This window comes from Sapajus apella, unplaced genomic scaffold, assembly GCF_009761245.1.
Source record: "Sapajus apella isolate SASKATOON/1434 unplaced genomic scaffold, GSC_monkey_1.0 scaffold21, whole genome shotgun sequence".
In the NCBI taxonomy this organism is placed as follows: Eukaryota; Metazoa; Chordata; class Mammalia; order Primates; family Cebidae; genus Sapajus; species Sapajus apella.
Genome location: NW_022436961.1, coordinates 25,007,709 through 25,021,730, shown reverse-complemented (window position 1 = coordinate 25,021,730; position 14,022 = coordinate 25,007,709). Strand labels below are relative to the sequence as shown.

Genomic DNA, 14,022 nt, shown 5'->3' with positions numbered 1-14,022 from the left:
AAAACTTCTCTTAAACGGGAAAAAATTCAGACTGCCTTCTTTCCCGTGGCACCATTCAGTGTCAGAAGAGAATGTAAGACTGTCAGAACGTCTCCACAATTCTGAAAAAAAGAAACTATAAGCCAAGAATACTATCCCCAGCCAACACATCATACAATTTGGTAAAGACAATAGGCAGAAATTCTTGGGTAGGAAAGAAGTCAGAAAATATGGTCCCCTTCCTAGGGAGGAAATATGACTTAACAATGAAATGCATGTAATTAATACAGAAATGGAAATACAGATAGCTCAGGAATGCAGAAAGCATCAAAAGAGGACTGATAGTGAGCGTTAAAACCCTTCTGATGAGAAATAACAAAAAATCATTACCGGACTAGGTGGCTCACACCTGCAATGTCAGCACCCTGGAAGGCCAAGGCAGGTGAATTGCTTGAGCCCAGGAGTTTGAGACCAGCCTAAGCAACATGGTGAAATCCCATCTCTGTATAAAATACAAAAATTAGCAAGGTGTGGTGCTGCATATCTGTAAGCCCAGCTACTCAGGAGGCTGAGGCAGGAGAACCGCTTGAACCCGGGAGGCGGAGGGTGCAGTAAGCGGAGATCACACCACTGCACTCCAGCCTGGGTGGCAGAGTAAGACCCTGTCTTACCAACAACAAAGATTACAGAGATTATGGTCACAGGACACAATCTAAATGTTATAAAAGTGGACAATAATACAATCAACACAATCGGGATATGGGGGGAAAGAGACATGAGAAAAAAACGTGAGAATTCTGTCCTCAGTTTTCATAGTCAAGGGTCAATAGATACTACCTAAAATGGAAACAAGATAAGATCTGTTTCACAAGCTATTGACTTTACTGGAGTCTTTTGGGAAATTATCTCTGCTGTAAAAAACATATTTCTTTAAAGTTTACTAATTCCTTTAATTTTACTGCAGCTTCTCTTTCTTCTGTCACATTCAGTGAAATTTTAATACTTTTTTATTTTTTTTTGAGATAGAGTTTCATTCTTGCTGCCCAGGCTGGAGTGCAATGGTGTGATCTCGACTCACTGCAACCTCCATCTCCCAAGTTCAAGTGTTTCTCCTGCCTCAGCCTCCTGAGTAGCTGGGATTACAGGCATGCACCACCACACCCAACTAATTTTCTGTATTTTTTGTAGAGTCAGGGTTTTACTATGTTGGCCAGGCTGGTCTCAAACTCCCAAACTCAGGCAATCCACTCACCTTGGCCTCCCAAAGTGCTGGAATTACAGGCGTGAGCCACCGTGCCTGGAAGAATACCTGGAGTAGCGTTCACCTAATATTACTTATGGCTATTTCTGGGCTGGTAAGATCTGGAGTGTTTTGGGGTTTTTTGTATTTCAACCTATTGAACCCACCAATTGGTGGTAGGAGTACCATAATATAACGGGTGATTATTTTTGTAATTAAGGAGTTAGGTACAACTTTCTAAGTATGGCACAAAAGCTAGAACCCATGGAAGCCATCATTAACACATCTGGCTACAGACCAGGTGTGATGGCTCACACCTGTAAACCCAGCACTTTGGGAGGCTGAAGCAAGAGGATTGCTTGAGGCCAGGAGTTCAAGACCAGCTTGGTCAACATAGTGACGCCCATCTCTACAAGAAAAAAAATAAATTTAATTAGCTGGGTATTGTAGTGCATGCCTGTAGTCCCAGCTCAAGGGGCTGAGGTGGGAGGACTGCTTGAGCCCAGGAGTTTGAGGTTGCAGTCAGCTTTGACTGTGCCACTACACGCCAGCCTGGGCAACAGAGGCTCACAAAATAATCAAAATAACATAAATCAACGAAGAGAAAAAAAAACATTTGGCTATAGAAACTGCCAAATGTTCTACAAATGCTTGATGAATACACTCTCGATATTCATGGTCAAACTAATAATGATACAACCATCTGTGTAAGTCCCAGTTTACCAAATCAGAAATCCAACTGTCTGGCTGCTTGGTCATCAAGAGAATTCTGCCCTACAGGCTTCTCTGAGGGTAGAAAGAGCTCTGAGAAAAACCATCCAGCCCATGGCCCTCCCCACACACCCAAGGAACATCATCTGAGAAGCCACTCTCCCCTCAGACAAGCTGACCTAGGCTGACACCTTCACTCAAACAAACAGCAAGTCTCACAGCTAGAAAGCCAACCCTCACTCGACCCTGCCCAGGACCCTGCCCCGGAGCTTAATCGGCTCATTCTTCCCCTGCCTCCTCCTGCCCTCCCAGCTACCGCTCTCCTCCATACCCTAAAAGGATGCGTTCTCCTCTTCCAGCTCCGGCTCCCAGGAACTTCGCCTCAAGCCTTGGCACAGTCAAAGCCCACCCAGGGTGGGAAATTTCCAGACAGCGCAGGAGGGCAGCCAGCAGAGCCCACTCACTCTCCCTGTGAAACTTCGCTCTGCTGGGAAGCACAGGATGGGAAAACTAAGAAAAATAATAATAAAAAAGAGAAACTCAGTGGTGATCCAGAAGCAGGGAACAAATATAGAACCCTGAGCCTGCTGTTCACCAACTAATATTTACTGAGCCCCCATTGTGTGTACCAGCGCCTGTGGGAGGAGGTTATGAGGCAGACGGGTGGTCAGGGCCCCAGGCAGGCGGCACAGACAGGGAATGGCTTATTTAGCCCCATGCTGAGCGCAGAGTGAGTGTAATGACAGCCGGGCCCAAGCACTGGAGCCAGGAGGGAGGGAGGGAGGGAGGGAGCACATTTGCCAGGCTTGCTCCAGCCCAGCTGGAGCCGGAGCAAAGGGGACTTCCCAAAGCAACTGAGTCAGGTGGGCAGGGACGGGGAAAGGCCCGCAGCGGCCAGCCGGTGTTTTCCCCACCCGAGGCCAGGGCCAGAGTCACCTCACTTCTCATCATTCACCCATCAACATTTCCCAGACAGTTGCAAAATTCTCCCTGTTGTCCAAGATCACTCCCGCTTGTCAGACCATGGGGCCGGACACGAGGCTTAGGAAACACAGTTCTCACTTCCATCACTTACGCCACCCCCGTGAAGCAGAACTTCCCAGCTTGTTATTCGGGATCAGATAAATAAATAGAAAACATGATCTAGTGGCCAAATCGTTGGACCACATGACGTGTCACACACCCTGGGTTCAACTTTGGGGCCTGCGAGTAACTTCCCAAGTGTATCTAGCACAGTTAAACTGTGAAAGCACCGAGCTTGCAGAGGGACTCTGATCAAGACAGACCTTAAAGGATGCGTGGCATAGCACTGAGGCCAGTGCCTTCCTAGTTCCCTATCTTCTGACTTCTCAGGATAACCCCTTCACTTCGTCCTGAATTCTGCTTCTGTTCAGTTACCTTCCCGTCCAGGAAGCCGTCTTGGATCACTTTTCCAGCCTTTTCTCTGGCTATTATGGACTCCTCATTACCTTGTCTTCCAGGGAGCCCCCCCCAGCTAGATGTGTATTCCTTGAAGATAACTTCCTGAAATGCATCCTTCTCTCCATTTCTTCTATGTCCTCCTCTCCTCCCTGGCTGCAACAGTGTCTGGTATAGTGCTGGGCACATGTGGGGCTAGAGACAGAGAAGTTTCGCCTCTCTTATAACTGAAGTCTGCCTGCATTGCCCCTGCAGCCTGGTAAACACCAGGGAGCTCAGAACCACCTTCCTCCTGGGCCACAGACCAACTGTAACCCAGACCATCTGAAGTCAAGTGTCATGACCACCTATTACACACTTGTCTAGAGTAAACAATCCCTGACCTTGAATTTCATTTATATTAATTGAACTAAAAGCTAGCTCATTATCACGTACTGGCTTTAAAAATTCACTCCAAGAGTTTATCCATTTAACAAATACTTACTGCTTACCAGTTATGTACCAGAAGTCGTGCTGGGTACTGGGGATGCAAAGGACCTTGTACCTGCCCTCAACGCCGCAGGAAAAGCAAACAAGTCAACTAGAAACCTAACCTGAACGATGACGACAAGGGGGATGTATAGGTCAGGGGCAGTTAGGCAATTTCAGCAGAAAGGGACTTTGTACAGGATATTAAAAGGCCTAGAGACTCCTTGGAAGAGCTGAATTAAAAAGACTCAAGCAGCTCCTGAGCTCCCAGCAGCTACCTGCAAAGATCAAGTTGCAGAACTGGGCTGCCACCAAGCAGCTATGGCACAAGAAGCCACCTGCTCCAGAATCACACTGTCCCTGCCGTGAGCCACACCAGGAAAATGCATGTCCCACCATCTGCCCTCCAGAAGAAAGTGTCCGGGCTCTCCCTGCAGGGCTGTCACACACTTAAGGCTGGTTCAAGGCCTGGATGTGGTGGCTCGCCCCTGTCATCCCGACAGTCTGAGGGGCTCAGGTGGGAGGATTGCTTGAACCAAGGAGTTTGAGGCTGCAACAAGCTAAGATTGCACCTCTGCACTCCAGCCAGCGCAACAGAGCAAGACCGTCTCTGCTAAGAAAAAAAAAGTAAAAAATTTTAAAAAGCCTTTCAGCTGGAACCACCATCTCCCAGCGATTTGCCCAAATGGTGAACACAAAGGGAAAGAGGAGAGGTGCCTGAGAGACGTTCTCCAGGCCTTCTAGAAAATAGACTTGTAGGCTGGGCGTGGTGGCCTATGCCTGTAATCCCAGCACTTTGGGAGGCCGAGGTGGGCAGATCACTTGAGGCCAGGAGCTCAAGACCAGCCTGCCCACCATGGAAATAGTCCTTTTCTACTGAAAGTACAAAAATTAGCCAGGTGCAGTGGTGCACGCCTGTAGTCTCAGCTACTCTGGAGGCTGAGGCAGGAGATTCGCTTGAACCCAGGAAGTGGAGGTTGCAGTGAACCGAGATTGCGCCACTGCACTCCAGCCCGGGCAACAGGTAAGACTCTCTCTCCAAAGAAAAACCATGGAGTTGTTATTACAGCACGTTCTACTGTCAAAAAGAAAGAAAACATGGAGTTGTTCCTTTGACCACATACATGGGAATCTATTAAGGTGATACTGAAGGCATTAGACATCAAGTGAATGGGTACTGTTCACAAAAGGAATAACCCACCAATGTTACTATGGCAAAACATCTGCAGCGTTCCCCAGCGTGCTATAGGCATTGCCGTAAACAAACAAGTTAAGGGCAAGATTCTGGCCAAGAGAATGAATGTGTGTACTGAGCACAGAGAGCACTCCAAGAGCCGAGACTGCTTCCTGGAACGCGTGCAGGAAAACCAGAAAATGAAGGAAGCACTAGCTGGGCACAGTGGCTCACGTCTGTAATCCCAGCACTTTGGGAGGCTGAGGCAGGTGGATCACTTGAGGTCGGGAGTTCAAGACCAGCATAATCAACACGGAGAAACCCCATCTCCATTGAAAATACAAAATTAGCTGGGTGTGGTGACGCACGCCTGTAATCCCAGCTACTGGGAAGGCTGAGGCAGGAGAATCGCTTGAATCCGGGAGGCAGAGGTTGCGGTGCGCCGAGATCGCGCCATTGCACTCCAGCCTGAGCAACAAGAGCGAGACTCCGTCCTCCCCTCCCCAAAAAAAGATGGAAGTGTAAGAAAAAAAGAAGGAAAGAGGGTTCAACCGAAGGGCCAGCCTGGCCCACCCAGAGCAGGGCACCGTGAGGACCACCAGTAGGTGCCTGAGCTGCTGGAATCTCTTCCCTGTGAATTCACGGCATAGCAGATGTGGAAACCCAGAGACCCTGTACTGTAAAGAGACAGCAAAGGAGTAAAATAAGTATTCAGAAATGTAAACTCCAACTCTCTGGCAGCAGTACCCTGGGCAAAATGTGCCTCCAAGGGCCTCTCGCAAGAAGCTTGTGCACACCCCACCTCTCAAAATGGGTGACAGCCTCCCTGAGCCCCTCACCTCACCACCCGGGGAGGGAGGTGGGCCACTGGCAAACATTTAGCCTGTGTTCTGCTCACGTCTATCCACTGGCCCAGGACAAGCACCCTCACTGCAGCAGCGAGGCATGCTTGGATTCCCTGGGCAGCAAGTGGCCCCCAGAAGCCAGGCCCCAGCTGCAACCCCACTGCTGGGCCTGAAGCCAAGACCACCTGCCTCCAGCCTACCCCACCTCCCTCGGGTCTTCCTGCACCACTACCTCCCCACCCTCAAGCCCACTGAAGCCCAATTCTTCCTTAAGACCTCACCCATGCCAGTCTGCAGCTGAGATGCGGAGTTGTGTGTGGTAATTTCTCCAGGAAAAGGGTTCTCAAAGTGCGGTTGCTGGAACACAGCATCACCATCACCTGGGAACTTGCTAGAAGCGCAAACTTAGCATTCCCCACCATGACACCCACTAACTCTGCAATTGGGCCATCAATTTGGGTTTTATTAAGTGCTCAGGCGACCACGATGCACACTGAAGTCTGAGGGCCACCACTCTCAGAAACACAGGCCGAGCTTTCTCATTCCCACTCCAGCTCTCTTAACCAACGCAGGTAAGAAGGGCCCTTCCCGTCCAGCACCTGCGTCATCGCTGCTCCACAGGGCACTACCAGGGCACCAGCAGAGCAGGGCACGACCAGGGCACCAGCAGAAAAGGCTGGGGCTGTATCTTGAACTTTTGATTTCTCAGTAACTAGAAATACTTATTAATAAAAACGAATTAATAAAGAAGCCCTATTCTCCTGAGAAAGAGGGTTACCGAAAAAAAGAAAGAAAGGAAAAGCCCATATTTCCAAATTGGGTGAGAAAGGTAGACAAATGAATCATAATTCCTCCATTTTCCCTCCGGCTGTCCAAACCTCCCACACAGCACATTCTTCTGGCTCAAGGTCACTGGCAGCCACCATCCCATTACTGAAGCTAAGGCCTTCCCACATCCCCTGCTTTCTCTCTGTGGGGCTCACCACGAACCCAGAGCATCTCCTAGGATTCCAGGCTCCTGCACAGAAAGAAACACTCCAGGCCCTGTTCTCTCCTGGCCACACAGCCCCTCCCTTCCAGAACCTCCTCCCCTCCCTCCTTTCATCACCGCCCCACCCCACCCAAAGCACAGCTCCCAACACTCCCCCCGCTCCAGCTCCGTGCTACGGCCCCTCTGCCTGGGAGTCAGGGGTCTCTCCCACTGGTCTCCCGCCCACTGTCACCCTTATCGGCCACTGCTCTGTTGCCTGGGCCCTGGGCTCCATCTGACAAGTTCCACCCCTCCATCCTACACCTTCCTATCTCCACACCCCTCCTGGCCACAGGACTAGGAAGTCCCCTTCATGTCAGTGGTTCACACGCGCCCCACAAGGTGTGAAGGTCCCGGATGGAAGAAAACAGGTATCTTGCAGGACTGAGGACCATCTTGGATCCACCCCAATCCTCCAGCATCAGTCCCATCCCCATCCAAGAAACAGTCTTACCTCCTGCTTAGTTTCAATATCATCATACAGTACTAGAATGACACATCTTATATTTTAGGCTTTTTTTTTTTTGAGATGGAGTTTCACTCTGTTGCCTAGGCTGGAGTGCAACGGCTCGATCTCAGCTCGCTGCAATCTCTGCCTCCCGGGTTCAAGCGATTCTCCTGCCTCAACCTCCCAAGTAGCTGAGACTACAGGTGCCCCATACCATGCCCCACTAATTTTTGTATTTTTAGTAGAGATGGGGTTTCACCATATTGGCCAAGCTGGTCTCAAACTCCTGACCTTGTGATCCGCCCACCTCGGTCTGCCAAAGTGCTGGGATTACAGGCGTAAGCCACCGCTCCCGGCCGTGTAGGCTTTTTCGGTTGTTTCCTAACAGTCCTGTGGGGTTAAATGTGTACATGCACACACTCACTGTGCAAACACATATGGAAACAGACACACCCTCACCCCTCCCCCCCGACCCCCAGACACGACAGAATAGCTAAGATAGGGACTTCGATGCAGATGCATTATTTCCAGCCCAGACATCAAGGGCAGGAGCTCCCTGTCAGAGATGCAAAGGAAGCAGAAGGAGCCTGGCCCCGGGCTCCACAGAGACGCTTTCTAGAGCACACGCACAGATGGGTTCCAGGCCAGAGGCTTCTGGCTCATATCACACCCAGCTCTCAATCAGAGCCAGAAGATCCAAGACCCGTTCACACAGGGCTCCCTCTCCTCAGGTTTAAAACCTCAAGGTACAGTAGTAGGTATGGTGGCAGTTTCCAGATAATATGACAGCACAGAAGTGACTTCCCTGACAGCATAACCACTTACGTATTTCCACTTGCCCTTTTACTCCCCACGTCCTTCAAACTGCTGGCCTGCCTATTAAAAGGGATCAACATTCTAACCAGACTTAAAGGCTTCCCCTTTCCAGCTAACGCCAAGCCCAGGGAGCAATCGGACTGCCATAAAGAAAGGGTTTCTGCTTTTAGCTTGCAATGCGGAAAGGCTCCTGTCTGGGTGACTTTCAACCCCAAGGACATCTTACGGCAGCACTATTCACAGTAACAAAAACCCAGAGCTGACCCAAAAGCCCATCAGCAAGAGCGTGGATGAGGGAACTACAACACAACTTTAACATCAACTGGACATTCCAGGTTTTTAATAATTACCGCCTTCCTTTTTTTGAGACAGAGTCTCGCTCTGTTACCCAAGCTGGAGTGCAGTAGCACGATCACGGCTCACTGCAGCCTTGACCTCCCAGACCCAAGTGATCCTCCCACCTCAGCCTCATGAGTAGCTGAGACCAGAGGTTCACACCACCATGCCTGGCTAATTTTTTTATTGTTTTGTAGAGACAGGGTTTCACTCTCTTGCCCAGGCTGGTCCTATGTGCCTTGGCTCAGAGATCCTCCCACCCCAGCCTCCAAAATGCTGAGACTACAAGCATGAGCCACCACAATCTGCCAACAATCACCTTTTGAATGCTACTCATTCTTCAACACCCCCTCCAGGAAAATTTGGAGGACTATCTGAATCTGAAGATACTACACTGTAAACTCCCCAAGGATAAGAGCTCATCCAAGTTTTCTTTGCAAAGTGAATGGAATACAAGGAATTTGAGTGGAGGAAATGGTGAAGTAAAATAAAATCTCTTAACCAGGCTTTCAGCTTCCCCTCGGCACCTGGCTCTGTTCTGTCAGAGTCCCCCACTCCCCTCTTTTAAGTTGAACATATGCACATATCAAGTGCCCAAATCTTAAGTTTACAGCTTAATGAAAGAGTCATCTGAGTTTTCATCTGGACTGGGCGTGGTGGCTCACGCCTGTAATCCCAGCACTTTGGGAGGCCTAGACAGGTGAATCACCTGAGGTCAGAAGTTCCAGACCAGCCTGGCTAACATGGAGAAACCCTATCTCTACTAAAAATACAAAAGTTAGCCCTGCACGGAGGCACATGCCTGTAATCCCAGCTATGCAGGAGGCTGAGGCAAGAGAATCGCTTGAACCCAGTGCAGAGGTTGTAGTGAGCCAAGATCGCACCATTGCACTCCAGCATCGGCCACAGGCAAAAAAAACTCCGTTTCAAAAAAAAAGAGTCATACTACTAAAGTACAAATAGATCGCATCACTTTCCTTGCTTCAGTCCCTCCAATGTCTTCCCATTTTATGAGGAATCAAATCTTTTTTATTCTAATTATTTTTAACTTTTTTCAAGACAGGGTCTCGCTATGTTGCCCAGGCTGCTCTTGAACTCCTGGCCTCAAACAATTCCCCCACCTCATCCTCCCAAAGTGCTAGGATTACAGGTGTGAGCCATCATGTCCAGTCACAGGGAATAAAATCTAAACTCCTCTTCCTGGTCTATAAACCACTGTGTCAACTGGCCTTTGCCCATCCTGCTGCCCATATAACTGGCTCATCTCACTCACTGGGCTCCAGCCACCCAGGTCCTTCTTCCCATCCCTTTACCACATCAAGCTCATTTTGACCTCAGAGCCTTGGCACCTGCTATTCCCTCTGCCTAGAATGCTCTTCCCCTAGATCTTCATAACACGTCTCAGTTAAACTGTCACCTCTTCACTGTGGACAAAAAAAGCCCACTCCCAGGCAGTCACAACCCTAATTAGTCTTTTTTCATTACCCACATCCTCCTAACTAGACTGTCAGCTGCAGGAGGGTAGAGACTGGAGGGCAGGATAGAACCTGGTGCCCGTCCCTGAAGAACACCTGCTGAGAGCATGTTACTTTTCCACTTCCTATTCATGAGGTGCCACACATTTCAGTTTTCTTCGGTCTTTATGCTTGTGTGAACTAAAAGCAACCTTGGGGAGACGGCCAGGGACCCCTCTCCTGCAGCCGCTTCAGTAGAACCAAAAGACCCCAGAGAGCCAGAGAAGCCGGCCCGGAGTAGAAACATAAAACATTAGATGGAGTTTTTTTTTTTTTAAATGAGATGCAGTCTTACTCCTGTTGCCCAGGCTGGGGTGCAGTGGCATGATCTCCACTCACTACAATCTCTGCCCCCCAGGTTCAAGCAATTCTCCTGTCTCAGCCTCCCGAGTAGCTGGGACTACAGCGCCTGCCACCACGCCAGGCTAATTTTTGCATTTTTAGTAGAGACGGGGTTTCACCTTGTTGGTCAGGCTGGTCTCAGACTCCTGATCTCAAGCGATCATTGACCATGGCCTCTCAAAGTACTGGGATTACAGACGTGAGCCACCGTGCCGGGCCAGGGATTATTTTTTAACATAAAGTGAGGTGGGGTGGGGGACACAAAGGCAGGCAGTGGAAGAAAGGCCGGCCCGGGCAAGCAGCCTCCCTTTCCACATCCCTGAGAAGGTCAACCAGTGATAATCCCATCAAAAATAACATCTCCTCTTCCCTGTAGCAGGGGAAGAAGAAGGAAAGTCCACAAGTACAGGCTGTTTCTAGAATTTCTCAGTGGCTCATGGAAATTTTGAGTTTTGCTGTCATCACACACATCCTGACACGCTGGGGGAGGGGCTTGTGAGTGCTGCCAAGAGGGAGTGATGCCAATGTAACCAAGGCCACAGTCAGGGGCTGCCAGCAGAGCTGCAGCACACACCAGAGTTTACCCAGGGTCAAGGCTCCTGCCGTGGGAGGCACCGCAGAGCGTCTGCTGGGTGTTAGGGGCGGCCGAGGAGCCGGGAACAGGAACTGGGATGTGGAATGCCTGTTCTGAGAGCTGGCACCTGGTCAGAGGCCTGGGCCTGGGGGAGTGGGTGACTTTGTACTTTTTGCACCTTTCTGGGAAGGGAGATGGGAACAGCATGGCTTGCTGCCCCTGGAAACCACTCAGGGACCTGGTGGCCTGAGAACTTGCCCAGCCTATCAGATGGAACATAGCCAGCCCTGGAGAAATGGTCAGCACTGGAATTGGAATACAGATACGCCAATCGGTGTCACATGAGCCTGGGATAACAGGCCACAGGATGCGTCCTCAGTGAGCAAGAGAGAAGGGCGGAGGCAGGGAGGAATTCCAGGGCTGGAAGCCTTGTCCTCTCCGTTTCCTGGTAGGGAAAGCAGGGCCAGCCTCCCTGCAGGCTAGCACGGCTCCACCTGGCCCCAAGCCTCAAGTACACTGTGCTCTAAGAAGACAAGCGCCCAGTTCCTGGGGCCTGGCTGGGGCCCTCTGGTTTCCAGGAAAGAACAGAGAGTGAAGACTGTTCAATCTTACAGGAGTGTCTCAAATAGCAAGATACACACCCCACCCCACCCCACTTGCTCCCACATAAAAACAACTTTTAGGGTTTCCAGTAAAATAAGTGAAAGACGACAGCTGGCATAGGCCTGCCACCCTCCTGGTCCCTCCAGGACAGCAGCCCAGCGATCCCTGTGTGATGGAGGAGGTGCTTCTGAGCTGGCTCCTTGTTTCGCAGCAGGAAACAAAGAAAAGACTTAAGGGACAGAAGGGATCTTCCAAGGATGAAACGAATCCTCAGATCCAGGGACAAATTGGCTGGGAGGCAGTCCCTGCCCTCAGAGTTTACAGTTAACACATATTTATTAGGACCACCTCCTGGTGGTCGTTTTTGGCTCATATCATACCCAGCTTTCCATCAAAGCCAGCAGAAGACCTGCATGGACAAGGCTCCCTATCTTCAGGTTAAAAAAAAAACCACCACCACCAGCCGGCCGCGGTAGCTGCCACCTGTAATCACAACACTTTGGAAGGCTGATGCAGGCAGATGACTTGAGCCCTGGAGTTTGAGACCAGCCTGGCCAACACCAGGAAACTCCATCTCTACCAAAAATGAAAAAATATTAGCTGGGCATGGTAGCATGCGTCTGTGGTCCCAGCTATTGAAGAGACTGAGGCAGGAGGATCGCTTGAGGCCAGGAGGCAGAGGCCATGGTGAGGTGAGCTCATGACACTGCATTCCAACATGGGTGGCAGTGTAAGACTGTCTCAAAAAGGAACAAAACAAAAGCAAAGCAAAACCCTCAAGGTTGTACATTTTGTTCTTTTTTTTTTTTTTTAAATAGAGTCAGAGTCTCACTTTTGTGGCATAGGCTGCAGTGCAGCGGTCGGGGCATAGCTCCCTGCAGACTTCAACTCCTGGGCTCAAGGGATCTTCCCACCTCACAAGTAGCTAGGACTATAGGCACATGCCACCAGGCCTGGACTAATTTTTCTTTTCTTTTCTTTTCTTTTTGAGACGGAGTCACATTCTGTTGCCCAAACTGAAGTGCAATGGTACAATCTTGGTTCACTGCAACCTTCGCTTCCTGGGTTCAAGCGATTCTCCTGCCTCCACCTCCTGAGTAGCTAGAATTACAGGCACGTTCCACCACACTTGGCTAATTTTCGTATTTTTAGTAGAGACGGGATTTCACTATGTTGGCCAGGCTGGTCTCGAACTCCTGACCCCAGGCGATCCACCCGCCTCTGCCTCCCAAAGTGCTGGGATTATAGGCATGAGTCACCACGCCTGGCCAATTTTTAATTTTTTTCTTGTAGAGATGGGTCTTGCTGTGTTGCCTGGGCTGGTCTTGAACTCCAAGACTCAAGCAATCCTCCCCAGCCTCATCTGTCCAAGTAGCTGGGAGGTTTGTACCAGTGACCAACAGTTAACTAACTCCATACTCTTACTACCTGTGTTTGCGTGCCTATTTCATAGGATTCTCACTAAGTATTAAAATATTCCATCTTTACAATCTGACAGGTTGAAAATTACCTATTTTTCTAATTCTTTTAATTTGCATTTCTTTGATTATCAGTGTTTTAGGTTTACTAACATTTGTATTTCTTCTCCTTTTACAAACTGCCTGGTTACTCTTCTTTGCCCCCACTTTTTTTTTTTTTTTTTTTTGGGTTAGAATTTCCCTCTGATGTCCAGGCTGGAGTGCAGTGGCACGATCTCGGCTCACGGCAACCTCCCCCTCCTGGGTTCACTCGATTCTCCTGCCTCAGCCTCCCGAGTAGCTGGGATTACAGGTGTGTGCCACCACACGCGGTTAATTTTTGTATTTTTAGAAGAGTCAAGGTTTCATCATGTCGGCCAGGCTGGTCTCAAACTCCTCACCTCAGGTGATCCGCCCGCTTCGGCCTCCCAAAGTGCTGGGATTACAGGCATGAGCCACCAAGACCGGCCTTCTTTGCCCGTTTCGCTGATATATTCATTTTTTTTTAATTGGCTTATTATATGGCAAAATATTAACCCTTTGTCACATTACAAATATTCTTCCTATTTAGTTGTTTGCCTTTTAATTTTGTTAACTGGTATTATTGAGACAATTTTTAAAGAGGTAAAGCCAAATATACCATGCTTTTCCTTTTTAAGGTTTCTGCTTTTAGTAACATGCTTGGAAAATCCTCTCCTGCCCTGTAAGTATAGGCATATACACCCGTATTTTCTGGCATTTAAAAAATTTCGGGCCAGGTGCGGTGGCTCACACCTCTAATCCCAGCACTTTGGGAGGCCAAGGCAGGCAGATCACGAGGTTAGAAGTTTGAAACCAGCCTGGCCAGCACAGTGAAACCCCATCTCTACTAAAAATACAAAAAGTAGCCAGGCATAGCGGCACACGCCTATAGGCGCAGCTACGTGGTAGGCTGAGGCAGGAGACACGCTTGAACCTGGGAGAGGTTGCGGTGAGCTGAGAGCGTGCCACTGTACTCCAGCCTGGGCGACAGAGCGAGACTCTGTCTTAAAACAAAATTTTTTTTTTTAAAGACCAGGCATGGTGG

General features: G+C 49.5%; 1 protein-coding gene and 1 long non-coding RNA gene across 8 annotated transcripts in view; both read right to left on the bottom strand.

The window, feature by feature from the left end:
- The window catches only part of LOC116558468, a 15,081-nt gene extending 1,081 nt beyond the window's left edge, over positions 1-14,000 (bottom strand). The window contains exons 1-2 of the long non-coding RNA XR_004272017.1: positions 13,990-14,000; positions 12,901-12,906 (exon numbers count right to left, since the gene is read on the bottom strand). This is a non-coding gene — a long non-coding RNA (uncharacterized LOC116558468). The remainder of the gene's footprint in view (positions 1-12,900; positions 12,907-13,989) is intronic.
- SLC39A14 (solute carrier family 39 member 14) overlaps positions 1-14,022 on the bottom strand; it is a 54,393-nt gene that overhangs the window by 25,459 nt on the left and 14,912 nt on the right. For 2 of the 7 annotated variants that reach the window (XM_032288476.1, XM_032288478.1), the window contains exon 2: positions 2,262-2,440. The exons of 2 other annotated variants lie outside the window; for them this stretch is intronic. The gene's annotated coding sequence lies outside the window, so the exon portion shown is untranslated. Of the gene's footprint in view, positions 1-2,062; positions 2,226-2,261; positions 3,826-14,022 lie in introns of those variants that run through there. 3 more of the 7 variants (XM_032288479.1, XM_032288477.1, XM_032288480.1) reach the window with 3 other exon arrangements.